This window comes from Acipenser ruthenus, chromosome 5 (assembly GCF_902713425.1).
Source record: "Acipenser ruthenus chromosome 5, fAciRut3.2 maternal haplotype, whole genome shotgun sequence".
NCBI lineage: Eukaryota > Metazoa > Chordata > Actinopteri > Acipenseriformes > Acipenseridae > Acipenser > Acipenser ruthenus.
Genome location: NC_081193.1, coordinates 27009702 through 27031052, shown reverse-complemented (window position 1 = coordinate 27031052; position 21351 = coordinate 27009702).

Here is a 21351-nt window from a genome sequence, read left to right as displayed (position 1 = left end):
AAATAGTAGTGTTCAAATTTGACCAGTTTCAATTGAATTTTTGGGATATTTTGATTATCAAAAGATAACAATAGGTTAAGCTTGGACCTTTATCGCAAACCCTCTGAACAAAATTCATTATTGAGAGCTGATAGATAGATCTTCACGACAAGTGGATATCTTACGAGATAGATTTAAAGAGAGGGGTTATGCAGAGGACTGGATAGGTAGTGCTGCCGATCGATTTAGTTCCGTCACACAATCACACGTCACTAATACCAAAAGAAACAATGGCCAAAGAACAATCTGTACAATATATAACGAAGTACTCAAATTTGGGACACCACTTTAGGGATATTATTAAGAAACATTCGTACATTATTGATTCAGATCCTCTGCTTCATAAGGTCTTCAAAGAGCCCCCTCTTTTAATTTTCAGTAGACCTTCTAATTTGAGAGATTTGTTGGTACATTCAGATCTACCCACTATTGTTCATATAACATTTCTTGATGGAATTCCAGATGGGAATTATAAATGCGGTCGTTGTGCCCAATGTAATTTTACACATAAATGTACTTCCTTTTGTCATCCATCATCTGCTAAAACATTGTTCTAATGGGTATAATAACAAGTAACACACAAAATGTTATATATATGATCAAATATCCATGTGCCTAGCCTATGTGGGAAAAACTACAAGATGCCTAAAAATTAGGATTAGTGAACACAGGAGCAGCATCCGTAGAAAAGATTTACAAAGTCCGGTGGCTGCACATTTTTTGAAAGAACCATAATATTGCATTTCTTAAATATACAGGTATTGAACATCTTCAGGTTCCTATGAGGGGGGGGGAGATTTAAATAGGATGTTACTGCGAAGAGAAACTTTTTGGATTTACTATTTGCAAACAATGTCCCCAAGATGTCTTAAAGAGGAATTTGAAAACCTTTTCTGTAAATTCCTCTCATTTGACTAAAATGATCTAGCTCTTTGTAAATGTAAAATGTAGAACATTTGTGAAATAATTTCATGTATAGATCCTAGTATATCTGTTTAAATTTGTATTGCATAGATAAATGGGGACGGTTCTGGTGGTTATTTAATTATTTATTTATTTATTTATTTATTTATTTATTTATATATTGAGATTAACACTTGCCGTTTTCTCTCAAGTTTTGATGATGATGTAATGTTTTTGATTTTTTATGTGTAATGAGTTGATAAATATTGTATCAATATGTATGTGTGTATATATATATATATATATATATATATATATATATATATATATATATATCAGCAGTGTGGAGTAGTGGTTAGGGCTCTAGACTCTTGACCAGAGGGCCGTGGGTTCAATCCCAGGTGGGGGACACTGCTGCTGTACCCTTGAGCAAAGTTCTTTACCTAGATTGCTCCAGTAAAAAAAAAAAACAACAACTGTATAAAAGGGTAATTGTATGTAAAAATAATGTGATATCTTGGATAAGTGTGTCTGCTAAAAAATAAATTATATATATATATATATATATATATATATATATATATATATGTGTGTGTGTGTGTGTGTGTGTGTGTGTGTGTTTGCTCACCTGTATCTAATGGACACCAATTAATGGTCTATTCAAGCTTGCTGCAACATTATCTCATATCATGATGAAGATCTCTTGTAGATCAAAACGTTGATCTTACCTGATGGTACGGTGTTTTAAAACTAAATAAAAGATTTCGATCTTTATAAATGTGCAGGCATTCTATCTTTTTACTTGTATATGTGGCCTTAACATTTTATCTATTAACCTATGTAACCCGAAAGGCATTGCCGTACACTGTAATAAACCTTCAGAAGTGACATATGCAGTTTTCTCATTTGCCCTATCCATCAATGGTATCTGCCGCTATCCTTTAGTTAGATCCAGTGTGGACAGAAATTTGGCTTTGCCTAACTTTTCTATTAGTTCGTCTACACGGGGCATAGGGTAGGCGTCAAACTTAGGGGGTTGTGTGATCCAGTGGTTAAAGAAAAGGGCTTGTAACCAGGAGCTCCCACCTCAGCCACTGACTCATTGTGTGACCCTGAGCAATTCACTTAACCTCGTGCTCCGTCTTTCGGGTGAGACGTAGTTGTAAGTGACTCGGCAGCTGATGCAGTTCACACACTGTAGTCTCTGTAAGTCGCCTTGGATAAAGGCGTCTGCTAAATAAACAAATAATAATAAAAAACTAATAACCTTAAAAATAATAAACTTTGTTTAACTTCCTAAAATCGTTACAGAAGCACCATGTCCCATCTGGTTTCGGCACTAGCACTACAGAGCTAGTCCACTCGCTGTTAGACTCTTCAATAACTCCCAGCTTCAACATTGTTTCTATTTTGGCCTTTACTTCAGCCCTTTTAGCTTCTGGCAACTGATATGGCCGAACCTTTACCTACACTCCCAGAGCTGTAATTATGTCATGATATACGACAGATGTTTTCCCTGGCAAAGTAGTAAACAGATCACGGTTACTATTGGTCACTTATTTTACTTCAAAACACCGTTCCTCCCCTAAATTAGGATCAATGTGTATTTTGTTAGTTGACAAACTTTCACTCTGACTTATTTCCCTATCAGTGGTCAAAACCGTTTCTCTGTCCCGCCGAGGTTTTTAGAGATTAATGTGATATATTTGCTCCTTTTTTCTGCAAATCCGGCTGCTGTATTTTATAATTCATCAGACTACCTGCTTCTATCACCTCGTAGGGTCCCTGCCACCATGCAAAAAGTTTACATTCAGCGGTCAGAAATAGTACCAACACTGTCCCCAGGTTGAAATTCTCTAATCTGTGCCTGCTTATTATAATTACCTGTCTGTGTTTCCTGAGCTTTCTCCATGTGTTCTCTGACTACGGGAGTCACCTTTTCCATTCTTTCCCTCATCTCCATCACATGTTCAATTACATTTTCCCTGTGGCTGTCTGCCGTGCATTAGTTCGAAAGGGGGAAAAAGAACTGTCGATTACTGGGGTACCTCAAGTATTGCAAACATTAAATAAGGCAATAGGGTCTCCCAATTTTCCCCATCCTTGTTTATTACCTTCCGCTGCATGTGTTTCAAGGTTGGATTGAATCTCTCGACCAATCCGTCTGTTTGTGGGTGATATATAAAATTACAGATAGGCTCTCAGAATTCCAACTTTTGCAATGGTTTTAGAAGTAGTATTCACTGTACCGGGTTGCATACTATAAAATGACCAAAATGTACTAATGCCCCTCAGGCTGACCTTGTTAACCCTTTGCGGTCCATTGTCGGACCTGGTCCGACATTGCAATTATTCCTATCAGGTCCATTGTTGGACCCTGTCCGACATCATTATAGAAATGCAAAAAACGGGTTTCTAGTCGTTTTTTCTCCAGAAAAAGCCGAGAAAACCATTCAATGGCCGAGTGGGAGCGACAGGAGCCAAGACAAGTCGAAAAAAAATAAATAAATAAATAAAAGGCGTATCTCATGAATAGTCATACATGGCCCTGGTATCAGATAACGGGGCGGTCGTAAGTAAACAAGCTGGCTGCCTGTGAATCAGCGCACAGAGAACACAGACATTTGCAGAGCTTTTCTGAGATGTCATAGTAATAAAATAATGACTTGGGTCGCATTATTGAGGAGTTTGGTGATAAAACGAGTGATCAGGAGATGATTGATCGGTATGTACGACTATTATTATTATTATTATTTATTTCTTACATAGGTGAAAGCCATAGTGAACGAAAGGGTGGGGTGGGGCTGGAGATGCCTAGTGAGTGCTTTGTTGTTATGCAGGGCCTTTTAAACCCGTTTGACTGTGAAAAAAATACTTTTAAACAGCGCGTCTAAAATTAATTGCGCATGTGAAAATAAATTAGACCTGGCGTACCCGACGCGCATTTAATAAATTGACTGCAAAGGGTTAAACAGCGCGTCTAAAATTAACTGCGCGTGTGAAAATTAATTAATTAATTTCAAGTCCAACCTATTGACTAACCCGGTACAACAAATTATTTTTTATTATATTAAACTCCCCCTTAGCTTCACACACCCTAGTCTCTGTAAGTCGCCTTGGATAAAGGCGTTTGCTAAATAAACTAATAATATAAAACCACCAAATGCAAAATAAACACAAACAAATATTAAATCCCCAAGTAAAATCAAACAACGTGACCAATTCCTGCATCTCCAGTACATGCAGGCCATGTTGGATTTGCACTTTGTTGTCAAGTTACTGTGCAAAAGGCACATTCAATAATTAATAACACTAACCAAAACACAGGATGTATAAAATAAGAAAATAAGAAATTATACGGCGTAGTCGGCGACTATGGTGCTCACACCTTTTAATACATGTTTTCCAGCCGCCCCTACTAGTGTCTTTGTAATTATCTTCCCGAGACCACCCCTGTGTTTCTCGAATCTCCGTTCCCATCTTGTTTTCAGAATTTTTGGTTTACTCACAAACAAGCCAGGTTTTGTGAAACCTAACCAATTGGAGCATAACTTTTTTACCCAACAACAAGATTGAGTACCAGGGGGATGTCACACGCAACGAATTACAGTTGTTAATAATTATTGTTATTAATTAACTGTTTGCCAAAAGATGCGCAAACAAATGGTGTTCAAAAATAAATAGACCAATGGTACAGCTGTATCTTGTATCGCCATATTTTGTAAATATATTTAGGAATTTCTTTATAATCCAGACATTGTACTAATTATATCGACTTAATAAAAGTTCAATTAGTTCTTTTGAAGGGGAAAAAAGAAGGTTTTAAAAAATATGATTTGTTGTTTTTTGTTTGGGTGCTTAAAACAAGAAGCTGTGCAAGAGCCATGAGAGCCGTATTTGTATGTTTGGTACAGCTGTGTTTTGTTTTACTATATTTTTTGTAAATGAGTTTAGAATTTTTTTTCTCCCGCATTTTTTTTTCTTTATATTAACATAATAAAGGTCAGGGATGAGAAATTTAGTAGCATTGTGTGTGTTTGAGTGTGTGAGTTAAGTGTACCGTACCCACGGTTTATGTCCATTTACGTCAAATCGTCATTTCCGACGCACAACTCCAGATCTTCCTGTACACTTCTATCTGCCCACAGAGAAGCTAGAGTGTCCCAAGGCTGTACCTTTCTGTCATCACACTTGCTGCCCTCCATGTTGCTTGTTGCTTGTCTTTCTGGAGTGTACTGACTGATGCAACGTAATGACGAAAATCCTTAACACTGCCCCTAGCCCAGCTTGCTCCAAGACAGATTCAGATGTCTTGTGAGGCTGCAGTTTCATGGTTTGATTCTCGCTCGGCTCGACTAATAGCCAGTGAGAACCACCCATACCCCGTACTGTACTGAGCCCTCATGGGTCAGATGTGCCAGTGGAGAAGGGGCATTAGACTGACATATTTTCCCTGTGTTACCACACCAAAGCTGTTAAACACTTTAAGTTACTGTGGCTAGAATTTTAATTTGTTTTAATAAAAAGCAAAAATGAGTTTCTTCCCCAAAAATCACCAATTAGAAAGTAACTGCAGTTGTACAATTATCTGTTAAAAGACAAAATAATGTACAGGTATAATGAAGAGACAGATAGTTCATAATACTGTTTTCTCTTTCTTAATAAATTAATGCATCTCCAACAGATTTATAATTCTCTACGCGTAGAACACAGGTAATCTAATGTCAATAAATACCAAGGGCAGTACAGTAATACATTCAACACTGTTTCTAGGTAGAAATAGGAGATAAAATGTAAACAGGAGTCCTAAACTTTAAATTCAAACCAAGTGCTACAACAACAGGAGAAGAAATCGATAAAGGGATAGAAATGTATGCAGTATGTGTGATATCCAAACTCAGAAGTGGTCAACATCAACAATAGATAATTGCAAAGCATACAACATGGTTTATTTAGATTTCCAGAAAGCTTTTGACAAAGTCCTGCATAAAAGATTAATTCTCAAACGGAATGCAGTAGGGATTCAAGGAAATGCATGCACATGGATTAGGGAGTGGTTAACATGTAGAAAACAGAAAGTACTGATTAGATGAGAAACCTCAAAATGGAGTGAGGTAACCAGTGGTGTACCACAGGGATCAGTATTAGGTCCTCTGCTATTCCTAATCTACATTAATGATTTAGATTCTGGTATAGTAAGCAAACTTGTTATATTTGCAGACAACACAAAAATAAGAGGAGTGGCAAACACTGTTGCAGCAGCAAAAGTCATTCAAAATGATCTAGACAGCATTCAGCACTGGGCAGACACATGGCACATGACATTTAATAGAGAAAAGTGTAGGTACTGCACGCAGGCAATAATAATGTGCATTATAAATATCATATGGGAGATACTGAAATTGAAGAAGGAATCTATGTAATGTTAAAACTTTACAATGCATTAGTAAGACGTCATCTAAAATACTGTGTTCAGTTCTGGTCACCTCGTTACAAAAAGGATATTGCTGCTCTAGAAAGAGTGCAAAGAAGAGCAACCAGAATTATCCCGGGTTTAAAAGGCATGTCGTATGCAGACAGGCTAAAATAATTGAATCTGTTCAGTCTTGAACAGAGAAGACTACGCGGTGATCTGATTCAAGAATTCAAAATTCTAAAAGGTATTGACAATGTCGACCCAGGGGACTTTTTCGACCTGAAAAAAGAAACAAGGACCAGGTCTTCACAAATGGAGATTAGATAAAGAGGCATTCAGAACAGAAAATAGGAGGCACTTTTTTACACAGAGAATTATGAGGTTCTGGAACCAACTCCCCAGTAATGTTGTTGAAGCTGACACCCTGGGATCCTTCAAGAAGCTGCTTGATGAGATTCTGGGATCAATAAGCTACTAACAACCAAACAAGCAAGATGGGGCGATGGCCTCCTCTCGTTTGTAAACGTTCTTATGTTCTTATGCTCTTAAACTACGCTACAGTAGAGCTATGCACCCAATAGCATAACATTGCAATAGCAATGTAGGTAGCATACCAGGTAAAGTCAAAACTTTATTTGTGGTGCAAGAAGAATACCAAGGTTTTAACGGAATCCTGCAGTTATTATTGTGAACAATAAATTGTCCCTAACATTGTTATTTATTTAATTGCAATCATTTAACAGCAAAGCCGAGAACAATGACAGATGCTAAATCACATAATTTGAATTTATGGTTAAGCTATACAGGATGATTCAAGACAACAAGTATGAGGCTGACCGAAAGTATGCTAGGTGATAAGGTACCTTGTTTTAAATATGTAGTATTACTCAAATCACAAATTAAATTATATATATATATATATATATATATATATATATATATATATATAATTGATTTTTTTAAACAAGCACCTCTGAGGACTTTAGACCCCAATGATTTTAGACCCCAATGATTTTAAGTATTGTGAATATTAGGTAAACAAAGCAATGTGAAATTGCGTACCCAGCACGCATGACCCCGGGTCCTGACCTGGGTAGGTTCTGACCCAGGTAGAGCATGCCAGTGGAGGGATGTGATTGGCTCAGGATTCTGTATGTTATGCAGTGAGCTTAGCTAAGTGGTTCAGTCAGTGAAAGTTGTGCTTGGAGTGTAGCTGCTGGAAGTTCACATCTGACGTGAAATAAATGCTTAAATAAAACCTTCTGTATTTTTTGAAAAAGTCCATTTCAAATCTATTGGCATCCACAGCATATTCTTTAATCTAAGACATATTTTCTTGTTTGTTTTAAGTGTGTGTTTTATTATTTGTTTATTCGCTTAGTTTTGAAGGGGGGGGGGGGTCATTTCCCTCGGTTTGGGTCGAAATACATAAATTAGCCCTATTATCTTTAGCTTGCCATTATCTTTTCTCATGCTACAAATAAATATTACAACTGCTGTACAACCGAGGAAATATTATTTGCATTTTTGAGTAATGCTAGATGTTTTATTTTTGAGTAATGCTAGATGTTTTATTTTTGAGTAATGCTAGATGTTTTATTTTTGTCTGACTTGCTTGTGAATAGTACTAATAACAAATAAACAATAAATAAGGCAACATTTTGTTTTTCAATTTACAAGCAATTGTTTTCTTAAAATCCACAGGCATTCACCACATTATATATATATATATATATATATATATATATATATATATATATATATATATATATATATATATATATTAAATTATGCCTTTAGCAATCTTGTTTAAGTGTTTATTATTTGTTTATTCAATAATGAGGGTCAATAAATACACAAATGACTGTTTTTTATTTTGTTTTGGTCATGGTAGGTTTAAAAAAAAACTGGGTTTAAATCACAATTTCTCCTCTCTAAATCTATGCAGTCAATCGATTATAATTAACCATCTGTTATAGAAGGCTGTGTTGTCCAATGGTTAAAGAAATGTGCTTGTAACCAGGATGTCCCCGGTTCAAATCCCAGCTCAGCCACTGACTCACTGTGTGACCCTGAGCAAGTCAGTTAACCTCCTTGTGCTCCGTCTTTCAGGTGAGACATTGTTGTAAGTGACTCTGCAGCTGATGCTTAGTTCACACACCCTAGTCTCGTATCTTGTAAAGTGGTTTGTGGTGGTGGTCCACTATGAAAGGCGCTATATAAAGATTAAAAATAATTTTTTAAATCTGATTTATATATATATATATATATATATATAGAGAGAGAGAGAGAGAGAGAGAGAGAGAGAGAGAGAGAGAGAGAGAGAGAAGGACGGGGCAGGATTATTATTAAATAATTGGGGATTTTTGTTGTTTTTTTATTTTTTTATTTTTTTTATTTTGGTGGTGGGCTAATGTCACAAAGCCTTTATTATTATTAATAATAATAATAATAATAATAATAATAATAATAATAATAATAATAATAAACCAATATACATTTTTCATCATTTCTGGAACATAAATTGCCCCCGTTATTCCTAGTGCGCACAAAACAAGTTTAGTATTTGGAAAGCCTTTGCATAAAAAATATCTTTGCATAGTGTGAGGTTGACCGTGAAAGGTGCTCCCTCAGTTTATAGCTTTAGTTTTATGTCTCTCCCTGGTTTGAAACCATGTCATTATCAAAACCAAAGCAAGCTTCCATGTTAGCCTTTGGATTTTCTGGTAAGATTCATATAGATAATACAAGTCAAACTACAAATCCTTTAGAAATACTCTCTTGTGAAATTGAAATGATAGTTCTCAGACTGTACTACACCACATAGCAGCAGTAATTAGGGAAAGTGTACTTGAGAAACCAAGAAACGTGGTTGCTGTGGGACTGCTCATTGATGCCAGTACTGACAGAACTGTTTGTGAGTTTGTAAATGTATTCCTCCGCTTTGTTGACCTAGAAGGGGTGGTTCACACTCAATACACTGGCGTGAATTACTTGAAACAACAGCTAATGCAGATGGTTACATAAAAATCACTGGATGCATTGTTTTCCAAACTAGGCATCAGGGAGTGGAAAGAGGGACCATGGATTTCAGGTTTAGGCACTGTTGGTGCTGCAGTTATGCGAGGAAAGCATGGGGGAGTTGCAACTAAATTGAAACATAACTTGTCATGGCTGGCCAGCGTACATTGTATGGCACACCTCTTGCATCTTGCTGTTCTCGATTCCCAAAGAGAAATGCCTGTTGTAAGAGAGACTGAACAAACCGTTTGGCTTCTATCATTCTTCACCCAAAATAATGAGAGAACTGGATCTAACAAGCAAATTGTAACACACTGAACTGTGTAAATGTGTAGAGGTTTATTCTATGAGATGGTTAGGTAGCCAACTTGAAATTGCTTGAAATACTGATCCAGTTGTATGCCATTGGGAAAATATTGCAGCATATATCTTCAGAATCTGATGAAGCAAACAAAGTAAAAGCCATGCTGAAGTTTCTGAAAGATGAAAGGAAAACCTGGTTCATGTCGTTTCAGATGGATTATTTGTCATCACTGTCTAGGTTGTCAAAAGTGTTTCAGTCTAACAGCCTGTTGGTGACCCAAATAAAACCAAAAGCGGAAAGCACTGTATTGAAAATAGAAAACCTTCAGCGCAGACCTGGATGCTATGAACGTAATTTTCTCACTAGCATTGAATCAGGTCCACATGCCTCTACCACCACCAGCTGCAAATCACCAACCCCCACCAAAATGGAGAAAAAACACAGAGGGAGGAGTTAAGCAGCTTTAGGACATGAGCAAGGTGATGACATTGATAAGCAGGAAATTAAAAGTAAAATGTGTGCTGAACTTAAACAATATTGGATCGTTTTGAGCCACTGTGGCATGATGCACAATTGCAGTTGTTCCGGGTGCTTGACTCATCCTCTTGGCCATCAGACCCCCAAAACAGCTGACAAACTTATGGAGGAACAGAAATCACTGAACTGGGTTTCAGGTTCATGCCTTTTCTTAAAACTGGATTTTTCCCACTGATAATATCTCTGCTTCTGCAATAGTGGAAGGACTTCAAATCGGCTACTAAAGATCTGGCCACCCTGACTGGTGCTTCAAAGGGTTTACACAACAGTACATGTTTCTCAGTATTAAGAGTAATTGTTAGACAATGCCAACAAACACTGGTGCTTGTGAGCGAGGATTCAGTGCCCAAAACAGGATTCAATCAAAAGCACAATCCAATCTTGCTGATATCACACTTCATACAGTAATCTACTTATGATCAGCATGAATGGACCATCACTGGAAAACTTTGATGCTGATCCTGCTGTTCTGCATTGGTATCACAAAACCCCTGGCCACAGTCACTTGGCAGGTCATCACCCCTGACAAAAACATTGCGGATATACACTGAGAGACAGGAACTAAGTTTATTTAGTTTCTTGAACATGATTAGCATTTAAAATGCAAAAACATGTACAATATTTAATGAATTAAGTAGTATTGTTAAGCAGATGTTTGTAATTCATTTTTCAAGTACTGTTCATTCATTTAAGTTTCTTTCTTTTTTGGACACCAAAAAAATGGATTTCTGCCACCCTGCTATCAACCCTTCAGGACACCCTAGAGCACAAGTGGAAGGGCTTGTTTGGAGAGCTGGATAAAAATGTGTTTACAGGGCTTGTGTTAGGCATCCCTGTTCTAAAGCGTAGAATGTTCAAAGGTTAGAGATTACATTGCTTCTGGCACAGTCAATAAGAACCTTTTTAACTAGTCCACACAATCAGACGTCAAACTTCTTTTTCTGATTAAACACAATGCTTCTACTAGTGTTTTATTTAATGGTTACTGTTACTGTTGCTTAGGTACAAATAACACAGGGCTCCAGATAAACTTTTTGCCTTAGCAGCCAATTGTTTCAGGGCCAAAAAAATTGGTCGCCAAATCCAATTGTTGGGTGCCACTTTAGGAGAAATTTAGTTGCTACTATATTCAACTCCTTAAAATGCAACAGCCACTTGTTATGATACTAAAACAGTAACTTAACGTTTGTATTCGTTTGTTGCACCATTCTGCCGAATGATTAATATTTGCAGCTGATGACTGCAATTAACTCAGCACATGTTTATATTTGAGATATGTTGTAAATTTCCAAACCATTAGTTTTTATTAGCAGAATCTGAGAGGTGAATTTAGTGAATGGCAGTTTTTCTATGGCAACAAAGTAATATGCATTACATTATGTTTTTAATTACCTAAATGTTTTTTTTTTTCAGCAGTTCCTTCAGTAGCACATTTCTATCGGTGACTGAAAGGTGTACACTTTACCTTACCAGTCCCAATTATTTACATGCTTTCTGCTTCCACTGTATTTCTAATGGTCAGTTTGAGAAATAAATGTTTTCCCATCAACAGCTGATCCTGCTTTAGTAGGAAACTCACAATACATTTACTGTTTTTCATTATGGTAACGTCTTGAATTGTCGTGGCTAAAGATAAGTCATCTTATCATCTAACTAGAGAATCTGCAGTGCAATTAAATCATCGTCAAACGCCCGACGGCAAACAATGTTAATACAGAGCCTCTGGACTTCCAGGCATTTGTATTGTTACCGTACTTCTCACATTTCAGTGATATGCCAATTCATAAATACAGACACATGTTTTTATGGGGAGAAGCAGCATTTCTTGTGTTGGAGGTGCTAATGGCACCTAATCCCAGAAAACAGTTACCAAACATTTTCTTAGGTGCACTGGCAACCATTTTAGTCTGGTGCCTGTAAAATCATTATGTTCATACCAGACAGACCCTACTGAACACAAATACTGTAAAATCAGAGGCTACATAGAAAACTATAGCAAAAGGTCAAATCATATTACTATATTGACCTAGCCATGTACCACTATGGATTTTAACATCAAGTTGTCTTTGTAGCATTTAATCAAACTGAGACCTGTGACACAGCAAAAACTGCTTGCTCTAAGCAATTACAAAATGCCTGCAGCTTATATGTAGCCTATTTTTAACACAAACGCAACTGAAATCCATCATGGTGACTGAGCAATGAAGGATTATGGGGTGGGGGTGTGGGCAGAGATTTCATGTGGCATGTCTAAAATAGGCTTTTTATTAAATTAAGAATCAGTGAAGCGCCACCAGACAGTCCTCATTGACTGATGCTGATTTGAAGCCGTGTCATAATGAGACACATCATCTAATATGAACCTGCAGAGACAGCTAAAAATAAACACATCCAAATCTTGACATTTTACTGTGGTACAGAAATTTAAAAAAACATAACCGTCATTATTTGCAAAGTTGAAACGTGTTTTCCCTTTATTAAAAGAAAATGTAATCTATCCAAATTGCACCTGGGTGCCACTTGAATATTTTAAAAGGACAGGCTTTAAGATATCACTTATTTACAAAGTGTACAAAGGTTTATAGGGCAGTGTACAAAGGTTTGAAGGGTCCAGTTGATCATTGTGTGAATGCTGTAAACTACAAATTGAACATCAGTTGCATATACAAATCCGATCTCTATTACTACAATTACCTAATTTAAACAAAAGTTACAGTTACAGACCAGGCTACTGGTTAATAGTGTGAAGGGGGGTCAGTGGTTCATTTCATAGGAATGTATCTCTTAAATGTTGGGCAGGGAAGCTTACCTCTTCAGAACTGTATCCTTCATAATGGAAAGGACATTTTATGTATGTTTTAATCACAATTTCACCAGAAGGTTAAACTAGAGTACAGCAAAGCCAGTTCAGTATATTATGCAAATAATTCATAGTCCAGAGCTATCAAAGAGGCATACTGTGCTTGACTGTATTAGTCATTTATCAAAGTAGATTATTCTGCTCTTGCAGGAAGGTTGCTCCACCTTGTATACACAACTGAACATATTTCCATGGCAGGATACTACACATCTCATTATTATTAACAGATGTAGCTGCCAACACATTCTAGGGGTTAGAGATTCTGAATGTTCACAGCTGTATGTCAGTGTGTGTGCACTTGATAATAAAGACAAATAAATCTTCACACAGGTGGCAGGTCAGATCAGAAGCATCTACAAATAACTGTCTGCACAAGGTGAAATCACTGCTGGTTTGACTTGCTCATCAATAATGGGCTTTTACTGATGAGCACCTGTTGATGTTATCGTTGTCCTTTTCTTCATAATAGAAGTAAAACACAGAACAGAATGCTGTAATGCTATAAAGAATGAAAAACAAGCAACAATAAAGTTCTATTCCTACGTTCAACTGACCTTCTAAAAAGCAGAATTCAATCCTGAGAACCTGTTGGAGAGTTGTTGTGACCAGGTCCACTTTCTAAAGTGCTACCATTTTATTTCCATAAAAAAAAACACTAATTTAGATTGAAGCATGCAGCACATGATGATCTACTTACTGATAAACACATAGGCTGAAAGCATTGCTGCAGATTAGATTTCCGCCCAAAACAGTATTATTAGTCCAGTGTATTATTATTGTATGTTTATTTAGCAGACTCCTTTATCCAAGGCAACTGCTGCAGAGTCACTTACAACTAAGTCTCACCCGAAAGACGGAGCACAAGGAGGTTAAGTGACTTGCTCAGGGTCACACAATGAGTCAGTGGCTGAGGTGGGATTTGAACCGGGGACCTCCTGGTTACAAGCCCTTTTCTTTAACCACTGGACCACACAGCCTCACGTATTAGTTGTTAAACATGCTGATTTACACAGGGCAAAATAACTCAGCACCTTTATAATTGTTTCTCAAAATGTTTTTTTTGTGTGTTTGTTTTTCATTCTGTGAACGAATAAATCCATTTTTTTTTCTACAGTAGTTCCTTTTCATAAACTACAGAAATCTGTAGTGTATGGTGACATAATCTACAACAACACAGCAATCTCATTACGATTACGAAGGATGTGATGGTGTGTAATATACAATGCTTGGTACCAATTGTTCACCATCTTTATTGGCACCTGTGCATATTTTATGTTCTATGTGGGGTGTTATCTTTGTATGTATGTAGTGGTGCACGGGATATAGTGTGGATTATGTAGCACAGGGGATTTAAAATGTATATTTGTATTTAGGCACGGGGATTGCACAATCACTTCCTGTGCAGATTACAGTGGGTATTTGTATGTAGGCATGGGGAGTGCACAATTAGTTCACGTGTAGACTGTGCTGGGATTCAAGTGAATGATTGATTAGCAAGTGAGTCCCAGCACAGCTGCATAAGTCAATTTTTTAATGCACATAGGGTTGATTGTTCAGAGGCGAAACGTGAGTAACAGAGAAACTAATAAGAATAATAACAATTGTTACTCATGCTGACTTAATACCAGTGTGATAATTGTTGTATTTAGTGTTTCTTCCGTGTTTATTTTGTGTGTATGTCTCTTTTGGCCAACCTCCCGTTTTATTTTGTAAAAGTGTTTTTGTTTGTTCAAGCCTTTTATTTATTATTAAAACATGCAGCAGAGCTTTCATTACCCCAGTCTAGTGTGTTGATATCCATTCATTTGCTCCACATCTACTTACAAAAAGGAAACTCCCTAGTTGATGTCGTTGAATAGCTGTTGAACAGCTATTGTACAGCTACAGCATTCCTAGTAATTTTGCCACCAACAGTGCTTTTTCTCAAAGGAGCCTTTGGCTACCAAATTTTTTAGGTGCCAGAACCTAAAATCTGGTCGCCACATTTTTAAGTAACATTACATTTGCCAGTGTACTTACCAAAACTATTTACAAATAGAAAAGGAAGCATCTTTCTAAGAAATCCTCATCCGCTGAGTCACAATAATCCACTGAAAGGATGCCCATGTCACAGGGCCAGCAACTGTAGTTGGGTTTCACACTTGGCTCTGGATCAAAATGTTCACACTCCAGTCCCTCCAAGCTAATTCTGATCAGATCCTCCAGGGTGGAAACATTTAAACAATTTCGAACTTTGTTTTTTATTCGGTTATGTGCACTAAAGTCAAGTTCGCATTTGGCAGAAGAGACCAGCATTAACTTGACTAAGTGCAGGACATTTTTATAGTTGAAACAGAAGGGCTCCTTGGTTAGAATGACTTTCCAGAGACCAGAGTATGATTTGTCCATGACATGACCTTTCACAAGAGATTTGAGCATTTTCCACTCAGCTACATCCAAATTGCATCAATTTCTCACCAGTAGATATTTCTACCAATTTAGCAGAAAGTTTATTTGCTCCTCTCCAAAATCAGACAGGTCGTCAAAAGACAGGCCAAGCATCATGACAGAAGACAGAAAGCAGTGTATTGCTTTTGAGGGACCATCTGCATGCTATTCCAAGTGATATATAAGATCTCCAGATCGTCTGTCCATTTCCTGCAGGTGTTTGGTGTTTTGGGGTTTTTAGATCACCTTTAAATGTGTATGCTGCACCTTTTAATTTTATACCCTGGAACTTGATGTTAGTGAGCGAGACTGTGGATTTTTCCATTGACTTTGTTGTGCTACACTGGATGTCTATTCTGTGTATATCTGCTTTTGTGCTTCACAAATGGTGCTTCAAAAATTCTCTAGCCTGCCATTACTAAGGGGTTTGACTTCCATGCTCTGTACCATAGAGATACAATTCCTGAGTGCAGCAATAGCCTGTGGCAAAATTAATGTAGCAAAATTTGATTATACAGTACTAACAAACAATAGTGTGCATCCTGCCTACATGCTACATATGCAAATATGTGCATTATTTATTTATTATTATTTATTCATTCATTCATTCATTCATTCAATCATTTATTTACTTCTCTTTCTTCCCCTTTTTTATTAGTATTATTATTACTTTAAATGTATTTATATGTATGGATGTGTGTGTATATATATATATATATATATATATATATATATATATATATATATATATATATATATATATATAGATAGATAGATAGATAGATAGATAGTTTAATTTATTTACTTTTTTATGTATTTTATGTATGTGTATGTATATATACAGAATATTAGAATATTATCAGAATATTTTCCTCTCCACCGTGGAACCACTTTTGTACATTTCTGATCCTGCTTCCTCCCTCCCACAAGCACTTTCAACCCTAGAATTATTTGGCAAATTCTCAGGCTATAAAATTAATTTACACAAAACCAAACTTATCTACCTTGGGATAACTGTGACTCATTCATATAATAATCTTTTTAGTGCTAACTGTAACCCTCTTTTAGAACGTACCAAACAAGACTTCAACCGTTGGTCATCCTTACTTATTTCACTTATTGGCAAAATAAACTCTGTAAAAATGAATATTCATCCCAAGTTGTTATACCTCTTCAAATTTATTCCTGTATCTTTCAATCTCTTCATTTATTTGGAATAATAATCGTTCAATCTCTTCATTTATTTGGAATAATAAGACGCCCCGTATTTGCAAAGAAGCCCTGCAGAGATTAAAGCCTACAGGGCGTTTGGCTCTTCCATATCTCCAGCTCTATTACTGGTCTGCCAGTATCCACAGTGTTTGGCAATGGTTACAACCAGGTTCCAATCCGGATAGCTGTGGCTGCATACAGAGGAAAGCTCTTGTAAAGCCTCCTCCCTATTTGCTGTTTTATGTGCCTGTGGCAAAGTGCCCCGCCCCTGTGTGCATTTGTGTGTTCTGTGTTGTATGTATGGTGCGTATGTTAATGTTGGTGTATAGATTGGTACACGGGATATAAACGGGTCTGTGTTTCACGTGTGTTTAAATTGTATATTTGTATTTAGGCACGGGATTGCACATCACGCACGTGCATTTAAAATATAATATGTGAACACGGGGTTTCACGTAATGAATTCACGTGCTGGGATTCAAGTGAGTAATTAATTAGTAATTGAATCCCAGCACAACAGTATATATAGATGCACGTTTCTGTCACTCGGGGTTGGGTGTTCGAGAGTGGAGAACGGGTGAGAGAGAGAAGGAGAAACTTAAAATAAGATCGTAAATATAACTGTTTATTAAATGCTGAGCGCGATCACACGCTCAGCCTCACCAAAACCCCAAGTCTCTGTCTGTTTACTTCCTGCTTCTGGTCTGACGCCACCCACTCCGGCCGTCTTTGTGACACATGGTGTCATCGTGGGATAGCCGCGCCTCCAAGCGTCAGACCAGGAGGGGTCTGGATTAAAAAAAAAAAAAAAAAAAAAAAAAAAAGGATTACAAATATTGTTTTTGGGAAAAAAAAAAAAAAAAAAGTCAATGGCAGAAGACGCCATCAAACTGCGGGGCTGGTTCCTGGAGAATGCTGGGCTGGAGGCCCAGTCTCTGCCCATAGTCGTCCGGGCCCTGTGGATGATGGACAGTGAGAGATGGGAGGCATATCAGCAGGAACACACCCCAAATACCTTGGAGGAAGGTGTGGAGTTTGTCCTCAGCTACCTGGAGGCAACCATAAACGGAACCGCAGCCCAGGTAGCAGGACCACCAGCAGAGGAGTACCTGCTGTCCCCATCTCCACCAGCAGAGGGTGAGTACCTGCTGTCCCCATCTCCACCAGCAGAGGGTGAATGCCTGCTGGTTTTGCCTCCACAGCCCAAGCGGGAGGAGCCTGAACGTCCACAGCCCGAGCGGGAGGAGCCTGAGCGTCCACAGCCCAAATGGGAGGAGCCTGAGCGTCCACAGCCCAAACGGGAGGAACCTGAGCGTCCACAGCCCAAGCGGGAGGAGCCCGAGTGTCCTACGCCCAAGTGGGAGGAGCCTGAGCGTCCACAGCCCAAGCGGGAGGAGCCCGAACGTCCTACGCCTGAGTGGGAGGAGCCCGAACGTCCTACGCCTGAGTGGGAGGAGCCCGAACGTCCTACGCCTGAGTGGGAGGAGCCCGAACGTCCTACGCCTGAGTGGGGGGAGCCCGAACTTCCACAGCCCAAAAGGGAGGAGTCGGTGCGTCCACAGCCCAAAAGGGAGGAGTCGGTGCGTCCACAGCCCAAAAGGGAGGAGTCGGTGCGTCCACTGCCCAAAAAGAGGGAAGTCGGGGCTTCCACAGCCGTAGGACCCAAGCTGCCAGCAGAGGGAGAATGCCTGCTGGTCCCACCTCCACCAGCAGAGGGTGAATACCTGCTGGTGCCGTCCCAAGAGCCAGAAGGGGAGGAGTTACAGGCTCAACCCCCTGAAAATTTTTGGGGGGGAGAAGGGCAGGATGCTGGTGTCCCCCAGCAGCCTCTAGCTATGCTACTGAAGGCAGCACGGCGCGCACATGCCCAGCCGCCACAGCAGAGGGAGTCAGCACCGCCACAGCCTCCCTCTGAGTGGCCAGCATCAGCCCCATCGCCTCTACCTCCGCCACCTCCACCAGCAGAGGGTGAATACCTGCTGGTTCCACCTCCACCGCAGTGGGAGGACTGCTGGCCCCTCCCACCTCCACCAGCAGAGGGTGAATGCCTGCTGGTTCCACCTCCACCGCAGTGGGAGGACTGCTGGCCCCTCCCACCTCCACCAACAGAGGGTGAATACCTGCTGGTTCCACCACCGCCAGGAGCAGAGGAGCTGGAGCTGCCTCTGCCTCCACCACCGCCAGGAGCAGAGGAGCTGGAGCTGCCTCTGCCTCCACCACCGCCAGGAGCAGAGGAGCTGGAGCTGCCTCTGCCTCCACCACCGCCAGGAGCAGAGGAGCTGGAGCTGCCTCTGCCTCCGCCACCGCCCGGAGCAGAGGAGCAGGAGCTGCCTCTGCTGCCCGTACCTCCGCAGGGAGTACGATGGCCGGAGCCCCAGAAAGGGGAGCTGCCGGCCACGAAGAAGGGGGAGGAGGTCTGGAGACCACTTTCCCCAGCAGCAGTTTCGCTGCAGGAGTTCTTGTGGCCGGAGCCCACAAGAACTCTCGATTTTTGCCCCCATAACTCAGATCACCTATTTTCCCCTTCAGTGCAAGACTGTTATCCGTATTTGGCACAATAATGGCATTTCAAATCTTAAAGACTTATATATTGATGACAATTTTGCCTCATTTGAACAGCTGTCACAAAATTTCGGATTGCCTCGAACACTTCTTTCGATACTTGCAAATTCAAACTTTCAGATGTAATATAGATGTGCAGTTTCCGTCTCTGCCCCCCTCATCCCATTGATTCTATTCTAGCACTAAACCCTTCATCTAAAGGCATTATGTCTACCATCTATAGCCACAGAGTATATTCTTCTTCATTCTGTACACGTCATGGGCTAATCCAATTTAAAGTTTTACACCGTCTTCACTTTTCTAAAACTAAATTAGCCAGAATCTACCTTGGATTGGACCCGACCTGTGACAGATGCAAACAAGCACCTGCCTTTCTATTTCATATGTTTTGGTCCTGTCCCGATCTGACACCTTTCTGGTCTTCCATTTTTTAAACTTTTTCTCAAGTGTTAAACACACCCATTGATCCCTCACCAATTGTTGCACTCTTTGGAGTTTTACCCGAAGGAACTGGTCTGTCTAGGATGCAGTCTGACACTCTAGACGCCAAATGTTATACTGTTGGAAGCAAGCTGCCCCTCCTCTGTGTGCCCACTGGATTAGGGATCTCATGCAGATGCTCCAGTTGGAGAAAATTAAATTCACAATCCGTGGATCCAGTGACAAATTCTACTCTGCCTGGCAGCCTTTCATATCCCACTTTGAAGAGCTCAGATTTCCCTCTCTCCTCTGACCTCTCCGCATGGACTTCTGAGTGCTAAGCGTGACACGCCTATCTGTCCCTACTACTGTCTCTTCTCTCTTTTACCCATTAATTTAGTTATGATTTATATATTTTGGTATTTTATTTATTTAGTGTTTGATTTTCTGTACTTGTGAAAACCTTAAAATTAATAAACAGAATTGTAAAAAACAAAACAAAACAAAAAAAATCAAGTATTGGCTGATGTGCTTTTCTCTCCCTTTAACATCTATATTGTTTGAGGATATAGCAAGATGCTCCATATGATGATGCACAACAGCGGGTTTTAACAGCGGAAGGATTTCTTATTGAGACTCCCAACTCAGCATAATTTTCTTTTTCATCACCACAAACTTATTTTACTTATTTTTTTCCCCCGTTTTGGGTTCAGTGCTGCTGCCTGTCATCCCCAGCAGTGACAAATCGGAGTAGCTTCCAGTACAAGCACTGGCCAAACTACAAAGGTGACGCCCATTATAAAATGCAAACCTATTGCAAATTTAATTTTGGGGTGGGAATAAAAAAATTACATCCCATGTCAGTCAGTCAGCCAGCATGGCAATTTAACCTGTCTTATCTGTCCCAGGCAAGTGAAATTGGTCATTAGCGTGTGAACATGAATGCATTTATTATTTTTATTTTATAGCAAGGTGCGCACTCAATCAGAATTTAGTTTTAGTCTGGTTTTGCTCATTGACGTCCCCCCATTTCAAAGCATATCTGTCAGTTTTAGTACACTTAATAATAATACTAAGAGTTGGAACACGTTAAAGAATCGACGTGGCTTTACCATAATACATTCTTAGTAAGCAATTACATGTGACAAAAGAAAATGAAAAACAGCAACATACCATTCTAAATATAGGATTCTGGATAATAAAGCCATAAACGTTACCTTACCAAATTCTAATTGCACCACTTTGAATCTCCAGAGTCCAGCCTTTTCACAAAATAAACAAATTGCTCGCCCCTCAGGGTGTAGACTGATGACGCTGCACAGTAACTTGGCAGAGATGGTATTGTGATTGGCTGATGGGAGTTGTTGATCCAGAAATGACTAGTGACTGTTGTCCTGACAACATTAACAAGATATTGAAATTACTTGTGGGCGGCAGGATTTCCGAGCTGAGCACCTCATTCCAGATTGGTGAGCAATTTAGAAGGAACATTGCTAGCCACTGTCTCCTGCACAGTTTTTTCTAGTCGCATTTGTAAAATGGTCACAATATAAAGCACTGACATATCATCTGTGTTTTGTTTAGTTATTTCTGATATACTGTACAATATTCACCATTTGAATTGTACAGCTATGGCTTGCAATTGTCAGC